The following is a 15,943-nucleotide window of genomic DNA, read 5'->3' on the forward strand; positions in this document are numbered from 1 at the left end:
GCCTTGCACAACTGATCAAGGGTCGCACCACGGTGGGCCGCCCAAGAAGGTCCAACAGAGTAGAATGGGCCGTAATGTGAGCAGGAGCTGACAGACCAGCCTTCACATAAGCATGTGCAATCACCATTCTAATCCATCTGGCCAGGGTCTGCTTGTGAGCAGGCCAGCCATGTTTGTGAAATCCAAAACAAAACAAAGAGAATCAGATTTTCGAATAGAAGCAGTTCTCTTCACATAGATACGGAGAGTCCGTACCACATCCAAAGACCGCTCTTTGGAATACAAATCAGGAGAGACAAAGGCTGGAACCACAATCTCCCGATTAAGGTGGAACGAAGAAACCACCTTTGGTAAATATCCGGGACGAGTTCTAAGAACCGCCCGGTCACGGTGAAAAACCAGATATGGGGAACTACAAGACAAGGCACCCAGATCAGACACTCTTCTAGCAGAGGCAATAGCCAGCAAGAACACCACCTTAAGGGAAAGCCACTAAAGGTCAGCTGAACCAAGAGGTTCAAATGGAGGCTCAGCAACGCCTCCAAAACCACCGACAAGTCCCAAGGAGCCACAGGCGGGACATAGGGAGGTTGGATACGCAACACACCCTGAGTGAAAATAAGAACATCAGGTAAAGTCGCAATTTTTCTGAAACCACACCGACAAGGCAGAAATATGAACCTTGAGGGAGGCCAGACGCAGGCCTAAATCTAGGCCCTGCTGCAGAAAAGCCAAAAGTTTGGCTGTACTAAACTTAGAAGCGTCATAATAGTTAGATGCGCACCAAACAAAGTATGAATGCCAGACCCTATGGTAAATCCGAGCAGAAGCCGGTTTCCGGGCCCGCAACATAGTTTTAATGACCTCTTCAGAAAAACCCTTAGCCCTCAAGACGGAATCTTCGAGAGCCACGCCGTCAAAGATAGCCGGGGCTAGGTCCTGGAAGACACAAGGGCCCTGAACGAGGAGGTCTGGGTGTTGTGGAAGTAGAAGTGGACGCTCTGACGATAGGCCTTGCAGGTCTGAGAACCAGTGCCGTCTGGGCCACGCCGGAGCTATGAGAAGCAGAGTTCCTTTTTCTTGCTTGAACTTCCGAATTACCCTGGGCAGGAGTGACACCGGAGGGAACACGTACGGCAGCCGAAACCTCCACGGCACCGCCAGCGCATCACGAATGCTGCTTGAGGATCCCTTGTCCTTGCTCCGAAGACCGGAAACTTGTGATTGTGTCGAGACGCCATCAGATCCACATCTGGAAGACCCCACCTTTCCACGAGGAGTTGAAACACTTCTGGATGGAGGCCCCACTCGCCGGCATGCACGTCCCGACGACTGAGAAAGTCCGCTTCCCAATTCAGGACTCCCGGAATGAATATCGCAGATATTGCCGGTAGATGGAGTTCTGCCCACTGTAGAATCCGTGAGGCTTCCTTCATTGCCAAACGGCTTCGAGTGCCGCCTTGATGATTTATGTAAGCCACTGTGGTGGCATTGTCCGACTGTACTTGAACAGGACGGTTCTGAATTAAATGCCGGGCCAGGTTCAACGCATTGAAGACCGCCCGCAACTCCAGAATGTTGATCGAGAGGAGAGATTCCTCCTTGGTCCACCGACCCTGTAAGGAGTGCTGCTCCAGCACCGCGCCCCAACCTCTTAGACTGGCATCTGTTGTCAACAGGACCCAGTTGGATATCCTGAAGGGACGGCCCCTGCACAATTGTTGGTCCTGGAGCCACCAGAGCAGCGACAGACGGACCTCCGGAGTCAATGAGATCATTTGAGACCTGATCCGGCGAGGAAGGCCGTCCCACTTGGCTAGAATCAGCTTCTGGAGGGGGCGAGAATGGAATTGAGCATACTCCACCATGTCGAATGCTGACACCATGAGGCCCAGCACCTGCATTGCCGAATGTATTGACACTTGCGGACGAGAATGGAAGCAACGAATCCTGTCCTGAAGCTTCAGGACTTTCTCCTGAGACAAGAACAACCTCTAGTTGTGAGTGTCCAACAGCGCTCCCAGGTGCACCATGCTCTGAGCAGGGACCAGGGAGGATTTCTTCCAGTTGATGAGCCACCCGTGGGCTTGTAGAAACCGGACCTTCATATCCAGATGACACAGAAGAAGATCTGGGGAATTTGCCAGGATTAACAAGTCGTCCAGATACGGCAGTATCCTGACCCCTTGACGGCGGAGTACCACCGTCATCACCACCATAACTTTGGTGAAGACTCGCGGAGCCGTTGTTAAACCAAAAGGTAACGCCCGAAACTGGTAATGTAGGTTGCCTATAGCGAACCTCAGGTATTGTTGATGTGACACTGCTATAAGAAAATGCAGGTAAGCATCCTGTATGTCCAGGGAGACCATGTAGACCCCAGGTTCCAAGGCCAGAACTATAGAGCGAAGGGTTTCCATACGGAACTTGGAAACCTTCAAAAACCTGTTCAGTGCCTTGAGGTTGAGAATGGGCCGGGAGGACCCATTCGGTTTCGGGACTAGAAACAGCGGAGAATAGTACCCTCGGCCCCTCTGAGCAAGAGGCACCTGTACTATGACTCCTGTATCCAGGAGGGTCTGTACCACCGAATGCAGAGTGTTTGCCTTTGTCTGGTCCGACGGGACGTCTGTCTGGCAAACTCGATGAGGGGGTCAGTTTTTGAAGGCTATGGCGTAACCTCGAGTGAAGACTTCCCGTACCCAGGCATCTGAAGTGGTCTTCAACCATTCCTGGGTTTACGCTTGAAGCCGGCCCCCCACCCTGGGATCCCCCAGGGGGAGGCCCGCCCCGTCATGCAGCAGGCTTATCGGTCTTGGCAGCTGGCTGACGGGCAGCCCAGGTTCTTTTGGGCTTAGGCTTTATCAGGTTTGGAAGTGCGGGCCTGCTTATGGTACGCCTGACCTTTTGCTTTACCTGAAGGACGAAAGGGGCGAAAGGACGTGCCTTTGGCCTTCGACACAGAAGAAGCTGTATTAGGCAGACAGGCAGTTTTGGCAGTAGCCAAGTCAGCCACTATCTTATTTAAGTCCTCCCCAAACAGAATATCTCCCTCGAAAGGGAGTACCTCCAGGGTTTTTCTAGAGTCCAGATCCACAGACCAGGATCTCAGCCACAATATCCGGCGAGCCAGGACTGACGTAGTAGAGGCCTTGGCTGCTAAGATACCGGCATCAGAAGCCGCCTATTTAATATATCGAGAAGCTGTGACAATATATGACAAGCATTGTCTAGCATGGTCAGAGGAGATTTCAGCTTCTAACTCCAAGGCCCATGCTTCAATAGCCTCTGCAGCCCATGTAGCTGCAATAGTGGGCCTTTGTGCAGCACCCGTGAGGGTGTAAATCGCTTTCAGACAACCCTCTACACGTTTATCCGTAGGCTCTTTTAGAGAAGTGACGGTAGTGACAGGTAGAGCTGAGGAAACCACCATCCTAGCCACATGTGAGTCTACTGGAGGAGGCGTTTCCCAATTCTTAGACAGCTCTGGCACGAGGAGATGGCGAGCCAGCATCTTCTTTTGAGGCACAAACTTCGTACCCGGGCTTTCCCAGGGTTCCTGACGTATATCAATTAGGTGGTCAGAGTGAGGTAAAACCTGTTTAACCACCTTCTGACGCTTGAACCTATCTGGTTTCTTAGGAGGAACGGATGGCTCAGGATAATCCGTAATCTGCAGAATTAATAAGATTTTACTCACCGGTAAATCTATTTCTCGTAGTCCGTAGTGGATGCTGGGAACTCCGTAAGGACCATGGGGAATAGACGGGCTCCGCAGGAGACTGGGCACGCTAAAAGAAAGATTAGGTACTATCTAGTGTGCACTGGCTCCTCCCACTATGACCCTCCTCCAGACCTCAGCTAGGACACTGTGCCCGGAAGAGCTGACACAATAAGGAAGGATTTTGAATCCCGGGTAAGACTCATACCAGCCACACCAATCACACCGTATAACTCGTGATACTATACCCAGTTAACAGTATGAAATATAACTGAGCCTCTCAACAGATGGCTCAACAATAACCCTTAGTTAGGCAATAACTACATACAAGTATTGCAGACAATCCGCACTTGGGATGGGCGCCCAGCATCCACTACGGACTACGAGAAATAGATTTACCGGTGAGTAAAATCTTATTTTCTCTGACGTCCTAGTGGATGCTGGGAACTCCGTAAGGACCATGGGGATTATTCCAAAGCTCCCAAACGGGCGGGAGAGTGCGGATGACTCTGCAGCACCGAATGAGAGAACTCAAGGTCCTCCTCAGCCAGGGTATCAAATTTGTAGAATTTAGCAAACGTGTTTGCCCCTGACCAAGTTGCAGCTCGGCAAAGTTGTAAAGCCGAGACCCCTCGGGCAGCCGCCCAAGATGAGCCCACTTTCCTCGTGGAATGGGCTTTTACTGATTTAGGATGCGGCAATCCAGCCGCAGAATGCTCCAGCTGAATTGTGCTACAAATTCAGCGAGCAATAGTCTGCTTAGAAGCAGGAGCACCTATTTTGTTGGGTGCCTACAGGATAAAAAGCGAGTCAGTTTTCCTGACTCCAGCCGTCCTGGAAATATAAATTTTTAAGGCCCTGACTACGTCCAGTAACTTGGAATCTTCCAAGTCCCTAGTAGCCGCAGGCACTACAATAGGTTGGTTCAAGTGAAAAGCTGATACCACCTTAGGGAGAAACTGGGGACGAGTCCTCAATTCTGCCCTATCCATATGGAAAATCAGATAAGGGCTTTTACATGACAAAGTCGCCAATTCTGACACACGCCTGGCCGAAGCCAAGGCCAATAACATGACCACTTTCCACGTGAGATATTTCAAATCCACAGTTTTAAGTGGCTCATACCAATGTGGTTTTAGGAAACTCAACACCACGTTGAGATCCCAAGGTGCCACAGGAGGCACAAAAAGGGGCTGAATATGTAGCACTCCCTTTACAAATGTCTGAACTCCAGGCAGTGAAGCCAGTTCTTTCTGGAAGAAAATCGACAGAGCCGAAATCTGGACCTTAATGGAACCCAAGTTTAGGCCCATAGTCACTCCTGACTGTAGGAAGTGCAGAAAACGACCCAGCTGAAATTCCTCTGTTGGGGCCTTCCTGGCCTCACACCACGCAACATATTTTCGCCAAATACGGTGATAATGGTTTGCGGTTACTTCTTTCCTGGCTTTTATCAGCGTAGGAATGACTTCCTCCGGAATGCCCTTTTCCTTTAGGATCCGGAATTCAACCGCCATGCCGTCAAACGCAGCCGCGGTAAGTCTTGGAACAGACAGGGCCCCTGCTGTAGCAGATCCTGTCTGAGCGGTAGAGGCCATGGGTCCTCTGATATCATTTCTTGAAGTTCTGGGTACCAAGCTCTTCTTAGCCCATCCGGAACCACGAGTATCGTTCTTACTCCTCGTTTTCTTATTATTCTCAGTACCTTTGGTATGAGAGGCAGAGGAGGGAATACATAAACCGACTGGTACACCCACGGTGTCACTAGAGCGTCCACAGCTATTGCCTGAGGGTCCCTTGACCTGGCGCAATATCTAGGTTTTTTGTTTAGGCGGGACGCCATCATGTCCACCTGTGGCCTTTCCCAACGGTTTACCAACAGTTGGAAGACTTCTGGATGAAGTCCCCACTCTCCCGGGTGTAGGTCGTGTCTGCTGAGGAAGTCTGCTTCCCAGTTGTCCACTCCCGGAATGAACACTGCTGACAGCGCTAAGACGTGATTTTCCGCCCATCGGAGAATCCTTGTGGCTTCTGCCATCGCCATCCTGCTTCTTGTGCCGCCCTGTCGGTTTACATGGGCGACTGCCGTGATGTTGTCTGATTGGATCAGTACCGGCTGGTTTTGAAGCAGAGGCCTTGCCAGACTTAGGGCATTGTAAATGGCCCTCAGTTCCAGAATATTAATGTGTAGGGACGACTCCTGACTTGACCAAAGTCCTGGGAAATTTCTTCCCTGTGTGACTGCCCCCCAGCCTCGAAGGCTGGCATCCGTGGTTACCAGGACCCAGTCCTGTATGCCGAATCTGCGGCCCTCTTGAAGATGAGCACTCTGCAGCCACCACAGTAGAGATACCCTGGTCCTTGGAGACAGGGTTATCAGCCGATGCATCTGAAGATGCGATCCCGACCACTTGTCCAAGAGGTCCCACTGAAAGGTTCTTGCATGGAACCTGCCGAATGGAATTTTGCTTCGTAAGAAGCTACCATTTTTCCCAGGACTCGTGTGCAGTGATGCACCGATACCTGTTTTGGTTTCAGGAGGTCTCTGACTAGAGATGACAGCTCCTTGGCTTTCTCCTGCGGGAGAAACACTTTTTTCTGTTCTGTGTCCAGAACCATCCCCAGGAATAGTAGGCGTGTGGTAGGAACCAGCTGTGACTTTGGAATGTATAGAATCCATCCGTGCTGTTGTAGTACTTCCCGAGATAGTGCTATTCCGACCAACAACTGCTCCTTGGACCTCGCCTTTATAAGGAGATCGTCCAAGTACAGGATAATTAAAACTCCCTTTTTTCGAAGGAGTATTATCATTTCTGCCATTACCTTGGTAAAGACCCTCGGTGACGTGGGCAGTCCAAACGGCAGTGTTTGGAATTGGTAATGGCAATCCTGTCCCACAAATCTGAGGTACTCCTGGTGAGGATGGTAAATGGGGACATGTAGGTAAGCATCCTTGATGTCCAGGGATACCATGTAATCCCCCTCCTCCAGGCTTGCAATAACCGCCCTGAGCGATTCCATCTTGAACTTGAATTTTTTTTATGTATGTGTTCAAGGATTTCAAATTTAAAATGGGTCTCACCGAACCGTCCGGTTTCGGTACCACAAACAGTGTGGAATAGTAACCCCGTCCTTGTTGAAGTAGGGGCACCTTGACTATCAACTGCTGGGAATACAGCTTGTGAATTGCCTCTAGCACAGCCTCCCTGCCTGAGGGAGTTGTCGGCAAGGCAGATTTGAGGAAACGGCGGGGGGGAGACGCCTCGAATTCCAGCTTGTACCCCTGAGATACTACTTGAAGGATCCAGGGATCCACCTGTGAGCGAGCCCACTGATCGCTGAAATTTTTAAGGGCGGCCCCCCACCGTACCTGGCTACGCCTGTGGAGCCCCAGCGTCATGCGGTGGACTCAGAGGAAGCGGGGGAAGAATTTTGATTCTGGGAACTGGCTGACTGGTGCAGCTTTTTCCCTCTTCCCTCGTCTCTGTGTAGAAAGGAAGCGCCTTTGACCCGCTTGCTTTTCTGAAGCCGAAAGGACTGTACCTGATAATACAGTGCTTTCTTAGGCTGTGAGGAAACCGGAGGTAAAAAATTTTCTTCCCAGCTGTTGCTGTGGATACGAGGTCCCAGAGACCATCCCCAAACAATTCCTCACCCTTATAAGGCTCTATGTGCCTTTTAAAGTCAGCATCACCTGTCCAGTGTCGGGTCTCTAATACCCTCCTGACAGAATGGACATTGCATTAATTCTGGATGCCAGCCGGCAAAATATCCCTCTGTGCATCCCTCATATATAAGACGACGTCTTTAATATGCTCTTATGTTCGCAAAATAGTATCCCTGTTTGACAGGGTCACAGACCACGCTGCAGCAGCACTATCTGCAGGTCTCAGTCTAGTACCTGAGTGTGTAAATACAGACTTCAGGATAGCCTCCTGCTTTTTATCAGCCGGTACCTTCAAAGTGGCCGTATCCTAAGACGGCAGTGCCACCATTTTTGACAAACGTGTGAGCGCCTTATCCACCCTAGGGGATATCTCCCAGCGTAACTTATCCTCTGGTGGGAAAGGGTACGCCATCAGTAACTTTTTAGAAATGACCAGTTTCTTATCGGGGGAACCCACGCTTTTTCACACTTCATTCACTAATTTGATGGGGGAACAAAACACTGCCTGCTTTTTCTCCCCAAACATAAAACCTTTTTTTAGTGGTACTTGGGTTAATGTCAGAAATGTGTAACACATTTTTTATTGCCGGGATCATGTAACGGATGTTCCTAGTGTATTGTGTATATGTCTCAACCTCGTCGACACTGGAGTCAGACTCCGTGTCGACATCTGTGTCTGCCATCTGAGGGAGCGGGCGTTTCTGAGCCCCTGATGGCCTTTGAGACGCCTGGGCAGGCGCGGGCTCGGTTTATACCTTCCACCTATCCATCCACTCTGGTGTCGGCCCCACAGGGGGCGACATCACATTTATCGGCATCTGCTCTGCCACCACATAAGCCTCCTCATCAAACGTGTCGACACAGCCGTACCGACACACCGCACACACACAGGGAATGCTCTGACTGAGGACAGGACCCCACACAGCCCTTTGGGGAGACAGAGAGAGAGTATGCCAGCACACACCAGAGCGCTATATAATTTAGGGATTAACACTATATTGAGTGAATTTTTCCCAATAGCTGCTTGTATATACAATATTGCGCCTAAATTTAGTGCCCCCCCTCTCTTTTTAACCCTTTGAGCCTGCAAACTACAGGGGAGAGCCTGGGGAGCTGTCTTCCAGCTGCACTGTGGAGAGAAAATGGCGCCAGTGTGCTGATGGAGATAGCTCTGCCCCTTTTTCGCTGACTTTTCTCCCGCTTTTTTATGGATTCTGGCAGGGGTATTTATCACATATATAGCCTCTGGGGCTATATATTGTGATATATTTGCCAGCCAAGGTGTTTTTATTGCTGCTCAGGGCGCCCCCCCCCCCCCCCCCCAGCGCCCTGCACCCTCAGTGACCGAAGTGTGTATGAGGAGCAATGGCGCACAGCTGCAGTGCTGTGCGCTACCTTGGTGAAGACTGATGTCTTCTGCCGCCGATTTTCCGGACCTCTTCTTGCTTCTGGCTCTGTAAGGGGGACGGCGGCGCGGCTCCGGGAACGAACACCAAGGCCAGTTCCATGCGGTCGATCCCTCTGGAGCTAATGGTGTCCAGTAGCCTAAGAAGCCCAAGCTAGCTGCAAGCAGGTAGGTTCGCTTCTTCTCCCCTTAGTCCCTCGATGCAGTGAGCCTGTTGCCAGCAGGTCTCACTGTAAAATAAAAAACCTAAAATAAACTTTCTTTCTAGGAGCTCAGGAGAGCCCCTAGTGTGCATCCAGCTCGGCCGTGCACAGAAATCTAACTGAGGTCTGGAGGAGGGTCATAGTGGGAGGAGCCAGTGCACACCAGATAGTACCTAATCTTTCCCATGGTCCTTACGGAGTTCCCAGCATCCACTAGGACGTCAGCGAAAACTTAATAGCCTCCAAAAGATAAGAAACATCCACATGTCCCCATCAGCCGTTTCTGAGTCAGAACCTGTGGGGTCAGTGTATGTGCTATCTTCATCAGACGAGGTGTCAGTGGCCGCAGTGAATTGTGAGGAGACAAGCGCTCGCTTAGAGGACCTCTTGGACTTAGGCGGGCGTTGGTCAGACTTTTTAGTAGTCAGGGACTGGTTCAACTTCTTTAATTGAGCAGATAAATCATCCACCCACGGCGGGTTAGCTGCAGGGACCACATACGGTTGTACCGGCATTGGGGGTGTTAGTTTGTGAACTAGCGTATGCAGAAGCGTGGAAAAAGCGGCCCACGGAGGGTCAGTATGTGCCTCCGTTGCCACAGTCCCACTGGGCGGCAAAGAGCCCCCAGAACCAGAGCCCACAGCTGCTATATTCTCCTCATATGGGTCTGTGGCTGCAGCAACCCCAGCAGTGTGCTCAGCCCCAGAACCGTTACCCTCAGAAGCAGACATGAGATAACTTGTAGTATCAGGTAACAGTACAATTATTAGCAGCACTATATCTCTAAACCCAAACCTCTGCACAGTATAGTCAGCACCAGTAGAGATAAAGGAGAGACATGGTGACTAAATCACAGAGAAAAAATAAGATTTTACTTACCGGTAAATCTATTTCTCGTAGTCCGTAGTGGATGCTGGGGACTCCGTAAGGACCATGGGGAATAGACGGGCTCCGCAGGAGACATGGGCACTTTAAGAAAGAATTTAGATTCTGGTGTGCTCTGGCTCCTCCCTCTATGTCCCTCCTCCAGACCTCAGTTAGAGAAACTGTGCCCGGAAGAGCCGACAGTACAAGGAAAGGATTTTGGAAATCCAGGGCAAGACTCATACCAGCCACACCAATCACACCGTATAACTTGTGATAAACTTACCCAGTCAACAGTATGAACAACAACAGAGCATCAGTTCAACCCTGATGCAACAATAACATAGCCCTTATTGCAGCAATAACTATATACAAGTATTGCAGAAGAAGTCCGCACTTGGGACGGGCGCCGAGCATCCACTACGGACTACGAGAAATAGATTTACCGTTAAGTAAATTCTTATTTTCTCTAACGTCCTAGTGGATGCTGGGGACTTTGTAAGGACCATGGGGATTATACCAAAGTTCCCAAACGGGCGGGAGAGTGCAGATGACTCTGCAGCACCGATTGAGCAAACAATAGGTCCTCCTCAGCCAGGGTATCAAACTTGTAGAACTTTGCAAAAGTGTTTGAACCTGACCAAGTAGCAGCTTGGCATAGTTGTAATGCTGAGACCCCTCGGGCTGCCGCCCAAGAGCCCACCTTCCTAGTGGAATGGGCTTTAACTGATTTTGGCAGCGGCAATCCAGCCTCAGAATGAGCCTGCTGAATCGTGTTACAGATCCAGCGAGCAATAGTTTGCTTTGAAGCAGGAGCACCCAGCTTGTTGGATGCATACAGGATAAACAGCGACTCCGTTTTCCTGACTATAGCTGTTCAAAGCCCTGACCACATCCAGTAACTCGGAATCCTCCAAGTCACGAGTAGCCACAGGCACCACAATAGGTTGGTTCATATGAAAAGATGACACCACTTTTGGCGGAAATTGTGGACGGGTCCGCAATTCTGCTCTATCCACATGGAAAACCAGATAGGGGCTTTTATGTGACAAAGCCGCTAATTCTGACACACGCCTAGCCAAAGCCAAGACTAATAGCATGACCACCTTCCACGTGAGATATTTTAACTCCACCGTTTTAAGTGGTTCAAACCAGTGTGATTTCAGGAAACTCAACACCATGTTAAGATCCCAAGGTGCCACTGGAGGCACAAAAGGAGGCTGAATATGCAGCACTCCCTTTACAAACGTCTGAACTTCTGGTAGAGTAGCCAACTCTTTTTGAAAGAAAATGGATAAAGCCGAAATCTGGACCTTAATGGAGCCCAATTTTAGGCCCAAATTCACTCCTGACTGTAGGAAGTGAAGGAAACGGCCCAGCTGGAATTCCTCTGTAGGAGCATTCCTGGCCTCACACCAAGAAACATATTTTCGCCATATACGGTGATAATGTTTAGCTGTCACGTCCTTCCTAGCCTTTATCAGCGTAGGGATGACCTTGTCCGGAATGCCCTTTTCTGCTAGGATCCGGCGTTCAACCGCCATGCCGTCAAACGCAGCCGCTGTAAGACTTGGAACAGACAGGTCCCCTGTTGCAACAGGTCCTGTCTTAGAGGAAGAGGCCACGGGTCCTCTGTGAGCATTTCTTGCAGATCTGGATACCAGGTCCTTCGTGGCTAATCTGGAACAATGAGGATTGTTCTCACTCCTCTTTTTCTTATTATCCTCAGCACCTTGGGAATGAAAGGAAAAGGAGGAAATACATAGACCGACGGGAACACCCACGGAGTCACCAGGGCGTCTACCGCTATTGCTTGAGGGTCTCTCGACCTGGCGCAATACCTCTGTAGTTTTTTGTTGAGGCGGGATGCCATCATGTCCACCTGTGGCAGTTCCCACCAATATGTGATCTGTGTGAAGACTTCCTGATGAAGTCCCCACTCTCCCGGGTGGAGGTCGTGTCTGCTGAGGACGTCTGCTTCCCAGTTGTCCACTCCCGAGATGAACACTGCTGACAGTGCGCTTACGTGATTCTCCGCCCAGCGAAGAATTCTGGTGGCTTCTGCCATCGCCACTCTGCTCCTTGTGCCGCCTTGGCAGCTCACCTGAGCCACTGCGGTGATGTTGTCTGACTGAATCAGAACCGGTTGGTCGCGAAGCAAGTGCTCCGCTTGACGTAGGGCATTTTATACGGCCCTTAGTTCCAGGATGTTGATGTGAAGGCAAGTCTCTTGACTTGACCACAGACCTTGGAAATTTCTTCCCTGTGTGACTGCTCCCCACCCTCGGAGGCTAGCGTCCGTGGTCACCAGGACCCAGTCCTGAATTCCGAATCTGCATCCCTCTAGAAGGTGAGAACTCTGCAGCCACCACAGGAGTGACACCCTGGCCCTGGGGGATAGGGTGATTAACCGATGCATCTGAAGATGTGATCCGGACCACTTGTCCAGTAAGTCCCATTGGAAGGTCCTCGCATGGAACCTGCCGAAGGGAATGGCCTCGTATGATGCCACCATCCTTCCCAGGACTCGAGTGCAGTGATGCACTGACACCTGTTTTGGTTTTAATAGATTCCTGACCAGTGTCATGAGCTCCTGAGCTCTCTCTATCGGGAGATAAACCCTTTTCTGGTCTGTGTCTAGAATCATGCCTAGGAAAGGCAGATGAGCCGTAGGAACCAACTGCGACTTTGGAATATAAAGAATCCAGCCGTGTTGCCGTTACACTTCCAGAGAAAGTGATATGCTGTTCAGCAACTGCTCTCTTGATCTCGCTTTTATGAGGAGATCGTCCAAGTACGGGATAATTGTGACACCTTGCTTCCGCAGGAGCACCATCATTTCCGCCATTACCTTGGTGAAGATTCTGGGGGCCGTGGAGAGACCAAACGGCAACGTCTGAAATTGGTAATGACAATCCTGTACCGCAAATCTGAGGTACGCCTGATGAGGTGGATAAATGGGGACATGAAGGTATGCATCCTTTATGTCCAGAGACACCATAAAATCTCCCCCTTTCAGGCTTGCGATGACCGCTCTTAGCGATTCCATCTTGAACTTGAACCTTTTCAGGTATATGTTCAGGGATTTTAAATTCAATATGGGTTTGACCGAACCGTCCGGTTTCGGGACTATAACATGGTCGAATAATAACCCCCTCCTTGTTGAAGGAGGGGAACCTTGACCACCACCTGTTAAAGATACAATTTGTGAATTGCAGTTAACACTATTTCCCTCTCGTGGGGGGAAGCCGGCAGGGCCGTCGGTGAGGGGGCATCTCCTCAAAGTCCAGCTTGTATCCCTGAGACACAATATCTATTGCCCAGGGATCCGACAGGGAGTGAACCCACTTGTGGCTGAAATTACTAAGACGTGCCCCCACCGGGCCTAGCTCCGCCTGTGGAGCCCCAGCGACATGCGGTGGATTTTGTAGAGGCCGGGGAGGACTTCTGTTCCTGGGAACTAGCTGTGTTGTGCAGCTTCTTTCCTCTGCCCCTGCCTCTGGCAAGAAAGGACGCACCTCGGACTTTCTTGTTTCTGTGTGTTCGAAAGGCTGCATTTGATAATGACGTGCTTTCCTAAGCTGTGCAGGAATATAAAGCAAAAGATCAGAATTACCAGCTATAGCTGTGGAGACCAGGTCAGAGATCCCTTCTCCACACAATCCTCAGCCTTCCATATGCCTCTTAAGTCGGCATCACCTGTCCATTGCATATTCTACAGGACACGTCAAGCAGAAATCGACATAGCGTTGACTCTAGAACCCAGTAGACTAATGTCTCTGTGGGCATGTTTAATATATATAGAGGCTAAGACAGTAGAGCAATTTAAACATGCATGGGATAGACATAAGGATATCCTTACAAAGAAATAAGGATCAAATAAGGTTAGAGATAAAAAATAATATAAAAAAAAAAAAAAAAAAAAAAAAGGGGCAGACTAGATGGGCCAAGTGGTTCTTATCTGCCGACAAATTCTATGTTTCTATGTTACAAATTCTATATATATATATATATATATATATATATATATCTTAAGACAGAATCTTTATATATATATATATATATATATATATATATACATACATACACACACATACATACATACTAGGGTCTCAATCTCTGCTGAGAAGGTACCTGTCCACGCTGCTACAGCGCTATAAACCCATGCCGACACAATCGCCGGTCTGAGTAGTGTACCAGAATGTGCTTTTACTGCATGCTATCTGCAGGATCCCTGAGGATAGCTGTTAAGTCAGCGCTACCTTTTGGGCAAACATGACACCCTAGGGGAAGATTCCCATCGTATCCTGGCCCTAGTAGGGAAAGGATACTCCCTGAGAATTCTTTGTGGGAAACTGCAGTCTCTTGTCTGGAGATTCCGGCTCTTTTTCATCATGAGAGGAGGGAAATTTACCTCAGCTTTCTTCCCCTTAAACATGTGTACCCTTGTGTCAGGGACAGATGAGTCATCAGTGATATGCAAATCATCTTTTATTACAATAATCATATATTGAATACTTTCCTGCCATTTTGGCTGTAACTTTGCATTATCGTAGTCGACACTGGAGTCAGACCCTGTGTCGATATCAGTGTCTATTATTTTGGATAGTGAGCATTGAGAGACTCTGAATGTCTCTGTGACATAGGGACAGACATGGGTAGATTCCCTGTCTGTTCTCTAATCTTTTGTGCAATAAATTCACCTTAGCACTTAATTACACATATCCAAACAGGTGTCGGCTTTGTCGACAGACACCCCTCACACACACATTTGCTCCATCTCCTCCTTAGGGGAGCCTTTTACCTCAGACATGTCGACACACACGTACCGACACCACATACTCAGGGAATGCTCATCTGAAGACAATTCCCCCACAAGGCCCTTTGGAGAGAGAGAGAGAGAGAGAGAGAGAGAGAGAGAGAGAGAGAGAGAGAGAGAGAGAGAGAGAGAGAGAGAGAGAGTATGCCAGCACACACCCCAGCGCTATTAACCCAGGAATAACACAGTAATTTAATGTTAACCCGGTAGCTGCTGTTTATATTGATTTTTGCGCCTAATTATGTGCCCCCCCTCTCTTTTTACCCTCTTCTACCGTGTATCTGCAGGGGCGAGGCTGGGGAGCTTCCTCTCAGCGGTGCTGTGGAGAAAAAACATGGCGCTGGTGAGTGCTGAGGAAGAAGCCCCGCCCCCTCGACGGCGGGCTTCTGTCCCGCTTAAATATACATTTACTTGGAGGGGGCTCATACATATATACAGTGCCCAACTGTATATAAATGTGTACTTTTGTCAAAGAGGTCCCAATTGCTGCCCAGGGCGCCCCCCCCTGCGCCCTGCACCCTTACAGTGACCGGAGTATGTGAGGTGTGTATGGGAGCAATGGCGCACAGCTGCAGTGCTGTGCGCTACCTCAGTGAAGACTGAAGTCTTCTGCCGCCGATTTCGAAGTCTTCTTGCTTCTTATGCTCACCCGGCTTCAGTCTTCCGGCTCTGCGAGGGGAACGGCGGCGCGGCTCTGGGATCGGACGACAAGGGTGAGATCCTGTGTACGATCCCTCTGGAGCTAATGGTGTCCAGTAGCCTAAGAAGCAGGACCTATCTTCAGAGAGTAGGGCTGCTTCTCTCCCCTCAGTCCCACTCAGCTATCAAATGCACACACAACAGTCACAGTTTGTACAATGCAGAGGTTATTAATGACAATAATACTGCACTGGACTAGCTTGTATAGCTAAATAGTCAAGAGATATAACACTACACAGTAAGAACTGGATGTATATCACAGGGTAATTGTACTATAAAACCCTGACTAAATGCACTCTCTTAACTATCACTGACTAAAAAGGCAGGTAGAATACTTAAGTGTGTAAAGGCACAGCGCTGACAACCAGGCGGCTTTACATAGAAGGATTTGCCCAAGCAGTCCCAGGATTAATGGCGCCGCAGACACTGACAGGGAGTGAGGAAAAGACAGAGATGCAGCAACTGGGCGGGAACATTCGCTAGAAATGGCGCCCTGGGGCTGGGGGAGGGGCTTCAGGTCTAAGTCTTATCCCCCTTGCTGGCAAAACCACCGGGTACTGTGGGC

The 15,943-nt window shown here is 49.7% G+C and overlaps 1 protein-coding gene across 6 annotated transcripts in view; it reads right to left on the bottom strand.

Annotated features, from left to right (window-relative positions):
- The window catches only part of REPS1 (RALBP1 associated Eps domain containing 1), a 403,472-nt gene that overhangs the window by 297,190 nt on the left and 90,339 nt on the right, over positions 1-15,943 (bottom strand). The gene's annotated exons all lie outside the window — the stretch shown is intronic.

The sequence above is a fragment of the Pseudophryne corroboree genome, chromosome 4, assembly GCF_028390025.1.
Source record: "Pseudophryne corroboree isolate aPseCor3 chromosome 4, aPseCor3.hap2, whole genome shotgun sequence".
In the NCBI taxonomy this organism is placed as follows: Eukaryota; Metazoa; Chordata; class Amphibia; order Anura; family Myobatrachidae; genus Pseudophryne; species Pseudophryne corroboree.